The sequence below is a fragment of the Arachis hypogaea genome, chromosome 7 (genome assembly GCF_003086295.3).
Source record: "Arachis hypogaea cultivar Tifrunner chromosome 7, arahy.Tifrunner.gnm2.J5K5, whole genome shotgun sequence".
In the NCBI taxonomy this organism is placed as follows: Eukaryota; Viridiplantae; Streptophyta; class Magnoliopsida; order Fabales; family Fabaceae; genus Arachis; species Arachis hypogaea.
This window is the reverse complement of record NC_092042.1, coordinates 31,005,347-31,010,930: the sequence shown is the minus strand read 5'-3', so window position 1 is coordinate 31,010,930 and position 5,584 is coordinate 31,005,347. Positions and strand designations below refer to the sequence as shown.

Below are 5,584 nucleotides of genomic sequence, written 5' to 3'. Positions count from 1 at the left end.
GCTTTTACCACACCAAACTTAAAATTTTTCTCGCCCTCGAGCAAGAAAGAAAAGAAAAGTAGAAGAAGAAGAGAATAGGGAAGAGAAGGAGAAGAGTTGGTTCGGCCATGTGGGAGAATGTGGGGTTTGTGTTGTGTGAAAATGAAGAAGAAAAGAAGGGTATTTATAGGGAGAGGGAGGGTGGGAGTTCGGCCATTTTGGGTGGGAAAGGGTGGGAAAATGAATTTGAATTTTATGAAGGTAGGTGAGGTTTATGGGGAAGAGTGGGTTGATGTGAATGGTGAATGGGGTAATTGGGAAGAGGAATTGAGGTGATTGGTGAGGGGTATTGGGTTTTGTGACATGGGGAATACAAATCACAAAAATAGGATTAAGAGGTAAGGTGGGAATATGGTAGGTGGGGATCCTGTGGGGTCCACAGATCCTGGGGTGGGGATCCTGTGGGGTCCACAGATCCTGAGGTGAAAAGAAATACCATTCCTTCACCATATAGGCGTGTAAAAATGCCTTCATGCATCATTCTGGCGTTCAAACGCCCATTGGTGCACGTTCTGGGCGTTCAACGCCCATGTAATGCATGTTTCTGGCGTTGAACGCCAGTTTCATGCTTGTTCCTGGCGTTCAGCGCCAGCTTGTCCTCTCTGTGCACCTTCCTGGCATTTAACGCCAGGTTGTTGCTTGTTTCTGGTGTTCAGCGCCAGAATGGTGCTCTGTTCTGGCGTTGAACGCCAGCCAGATGCATCTTACTGTCGTTGAACGCCAGTCTGCGCTGCCTCCAGGGTGAACAATTTTTTCTTCTGTTTTTGACTCTGTTTTTAATTTTTTTGATTTTTTTCGTGACTCCTCATGATCATGTACCTAATTAAACACAAAAATAACAAAGAAACAAAATAAAATAAAATTAGATAAAATTGGGTTGCCTCCCAACAAGCGCTTCTTTAATGTCAATAGCTTGACAGTGGCTCTTCATGGAGCCACAAGGTGATCAGGTCAATTTTAGTGTGTAGTCCCAACACCAAACTTAAAGTTTGGATATGGGATCTTAACACCAAACTTAGAGTTTGGTTGTGGCCTCACAACACCAAACTTAGAGTTTGACTGTGTGGGTTCTTCTTGACTCTGAACTGAGAGAAGCTCTTCATGCTTACTCTCCTTTGTCACAGAGGGATGGCCATGTGCCTTAAACACAAGGTAGTCCCCATTCAATTGAAGGACTAACTCACCTCTATTGACATCTATCACAGCTCCTGCTGTGGCTAGGAAAGGTCTTCCTAGGATGATGCATTCATCATCTTCCTTCCTAGTGTCTAGGATTATGAAATCAGCAGGGATGTAAAGACCTTCAACCTTTACTATCACGTCCTCTATTATTCCATAAGCTTGTCTCATGGACTTGTCTGCCAATTGTAATGAGAACAAGGTAGGTTGTACCTCAATGATCCCTAGCTTCTCTATTACAGAGAGTGGCATCAGATTTATCCCTGATCCCAGATCACATAGAGCTTTTTCAAAGCTCATGGTGCCAATGGTGCAAGGTATTAAGAACTTGCCAGGATCTTGTTTCTTTTGAGGTAGAGTTTTATGAATCCAAGTATCTAGTTCACTAATGAGCAAGGGAGGTTCACTTTCCCAAGTCTCATTACCAGACAGCTTGACATTCAGCTTCATGATAGCTCCTAAATATTGAGCAACTTGCTCTCCAGTCACATCTTCATCCTCTTCAGAGGAAGAATAGTCTTCAGAGCTCATGAATGGCAGAAGGAGATTTAATGGAATCTCTATGGTCTCTAGATGAGCCTCAGATTCCTCTGGATCCTTAATAGGAAACTCCTTCTTGCTTGAAGGACATCCCAGGAGGTCTTCCTCACTAGGATTTTCGTCCTCCTCCTCCCCTATGCATTCGGCCACTTTGATTAAATCAATGGCCTTGCACTCTCCTTTTGGATTTTCTTCTGTATTGCTTGGGAGAGTACTGGGAGGAGTTTCAATAACTTTCTTACTCAGCTGGCCCACTTGTGCCTCCAAATTTCTAATGGAAGATCTGGTTTCATTCATGAAACTGAAAGTGGCCTTTGATAGATCAGAGACTATATTGGCTAAATTAGAGGTGTTTTGTTCAGAATTCTCTGTCTGTTGCTGAGAAGATGATGGATATGGCTTGCTATTGCCCAGCCTATTGCGTCCACCATTGTTAAAGCCTTGTTGAGGCTTTTGTTGATCCTTCCAGGAGAAATTTGGATGATTTCTCCATGATGGGTTATAGGTGTTTCCATAAGGTTCACCCATGTAATTAACCTCTGCCATGGCGGGGTTTTCAGGATCATAAGCTTCTTCAGAAGCTGCCTCTCTAGTGCTGTTGGATGCATGTTGCATTCCATTCAGATTTTGAGAGATCATGTTGACCTGTTGAGTCAACACTTTGTTCTGAGCCAATATGGCATTCAGAGCATCAATTTCAAGAACTCCTTTCTTCTGAGGTATCCCATTATTCACGGAATTCCTCTCAGAGGTATACATGAACTGGTTGTTTGCAACCATGTCAATGAGTTCTTGAGCCTCTTCAGGCGTCTTCTTCAGGTGAATAGATCCACCTGCAGAATGGTCCAATGACATTTTCGAAAATTCAGAGAGACCATAATAGAATATATCTAATAGGGTCCATTCTGAAAACATGTCAGATGGACATCTTTTGGTCAGCTGCTTGTATCTTTCCCAAGCTTCATAGAGGGATTCACCATCTTTCTGTTTGAAGGTTTGAACATCCACTCTCAGCTTGCTCAGCTTTTGAGGAGGGAAGAACTTATCTAAGAAAGCAATGACTAGCTTATCCCAGGAGTCCAGGCTATCCTTAGGTTGTGAATCCAACCATATTCTAGCTCTGTCTCTTACAGCAAAAGGGAAAAGCATGAGTCTGTAGACTTCAGGATCAACTCCATTCGTCTTTACAGTCTCACAGATCTGCAAGAACTCAGTTAAAAACTGATAAGGATCTTCAGATGGAAGTCCATAAAACTTGCAGTTTTGTTGCATTAAAGCATCTAGTTGAGGCTTAAGCTCAAAGTTATTGGCTCCAATGGCAGGAATGGAGATGCTTCTTCCATCAAACTTGGACGTTGGCTTTGTGAAGTCACCAAGCATTCTCCTTGCATTATTATTATTATTATTTTCGGCTGCCATCTCCTTCTCCTGTTCGAAAATTTCTGAAAGGTTATTTCTGGATTGTTGTAATTTAGCTTCTCTTAATTTTCTCTTCAGAGTCCTTTCAGGTTCTGGATCAACTTCAACAAGAGTGCCTTTTTCCCTGTTCCTGCTCATATGAAAGAGAAGAAAACAAGAAAAGAAAGAGGAATCCTCTATGTCACAGTATAGAGATTCCTTTATGTTAGTAGAAAAAGAAAGGGGTAGAAGGGTGAAGAAGAATTCGGATTTTTGGATGAAGAGAGGTGAAGAGAAGTGTTAGTAATTAAATAATTAAATAAAAGAAGAAAAGAGAAGGAGGTTAGTAATTTTCGAAAATCAAAGATAAAATATAATTAAAATTTTAAAACAAAAAGAATTTTTGAAAAAGAGAGGGAGAATTTTCGAAAATTAGAGAGGGAAAGGTAGTTAGGTGGTTTTGAAAAAATTAAGAAACAAACAAAAAGTTAGTTAGTTGATTGAAAAAGATTTGAAATCAAAATTTGAAAAAGATAAGAAGATAAGAAGTTAGATAAGATATTTTGAAATAAAATTTTGAAAAAGATAAGATAAAAGATAAAAAGATAAGATAAAAATTTTAATAAAAAGATATTTTGAAAAAGATTTAATTTTTTTAAAAAGACTTAACTAACAAGAAACTACAAGATAAGATTCTAGAACTTAAAGATTGAACCTTTCTTAACAAGAAAGTAACAAACTTCAAATTTTTGAACCAATCACATTAATTGTTAGCTAATTTTCGAAAATTTGATAAAAAGATAAGAAAAAGATTTTGAAAATATTTTGAAAAATAATTTTTGAAATTTTCGAAAATTATATAAAAAAATGAAAAAGATATGATTTTTGAAAAAGATTTTGAAAAGATAAGATTTTAAAAATTGAAATTTTGACTTGACTTGTGAGAAGCAACTAATTTTGAAAATTTTTTGACCAAGTCAACCCAAAATTTCGAAATTTTGGAGGGAAACAAGGAAAAGATATTTTTTGATTTTTGAATTTTTAAAGATGAGAGAGAAAAACAACAAAAATACTCAATGCATGAAATTTTTAGATCAAAACAATGAATGCATGCAAGAATGCTATGAATATCAAGATGAACACCAAGAACACTTTGAAGATCATGATGAACATCAAGAACATATTTTTGAAAAATTTTTAATGCAAAGAAAACATGCAGGACACCAAACTTAGAAATCTTTAATGCATGAAAAATATGAATGCAAAGATGCACATGAAAAACAAGAAAAGACACAAAACAAGAAATCATCAAGATCAAACAAGAAGACTTGTCAAGAACAACTTGAAGATCATGAAGAACACTATGAATGCATGGGAATTTCGAAAATGCAAGAAAAATTTTAAAAGCATGCAATTGACACCAAACTTAAAAATTTACACAAGACTCAAACAAGAAACACAAAATATTTTTGGTTTTTATGATTTTCTATTTTTTTTGTATTTTTATTTTAATTTTTTCGAAAAAAACATTTATGGAAAAACGAAAAATAAAAGAAAAATTTTTGAAAAAGATTTTGAAAAGAAAATTACCTAATCTGAGCAACAAGATGAACCGTCAGTTGTCCATACTCGAACAATCCCCGGCAACGGCGCCAAAAACTTGGTGGACGAAATTGTGATTTATACTTTCACACAAATCGAATAATCCCTGGTAATGGCTCCAAAAGCTTGGTGCACAATACTGCGGCTTTCACAACTCCGTTCAACTAACCAGCAAGTGTACTGGGTCGTCCAAGTAATAAACCTTACGTGAGTAAGGGTCGATCCCACAGAGATTGTTGGTATGAAGCAAGCTATGGTCACCTTGCAAATCTCAGTTAGGCAGATTAAATTGGTTTATGGGTTTCGAAAATAGAAATAAGAGAATAGATTATAAAAAGGGATAGAAAACTTATGCAGATTCATTGGTGGGAATTTCAGATAAGCGAATGGAGATGCTGCATGGCTCAAGGACGCCTGCTCTCCTACTGCTTCTACTCAATCCTTCTTACTCCTTTCCATGGCAAGCTTTGTATAGGGGTTCACCATCAGCGGTGGCTACTTTCAATCCTCTCGGGAAAATGATCCTATGCGGCTGTCACTCGCACGGCTAATCGTCTGGAGGCATCACCCATGGTTGATGGCTACATCCCATCCTTGCAGTGAAAACTAATGCTCACGCACTCTGTCACAGTACGGCTAATCACTGGTTGGTTCCCGCTCCTACTGGAATAGAATCCCTTGATTCTTTTGCGTCTGTCACTAACGCCCAGCACTTGCAAGTTTGAAGCACGTCACAGTCATTCATTACCGGAATCCTACTCGGAATACCACAAACAAGGTTAGACTTTCCGGATTCCCAAGATCCTACTCGGAATACCACAGACAA

At 38.2% G+C, this 5,584-nt stretch overlaps 1 non-coding gene across 1 annotated transcript; it reads left to right on the top strand.

Moving 5' to 3' along the window:
• The first annotated feature begins 2,671 nt into the window (after positions 1-2,671).
• Positions 2,672-2,775, top strand: LOC112704189 (small nucleolar RNA R71). Its single transcript, XR_003154825.1, has one exon. It is a non-coding gene; the product is annotated as a small nucleolar RNA R71 (small nucleolar RNA).
• The last annotated feature ends 2,809 nt before the right edge of the window (positions 2,776-5,584 follow it).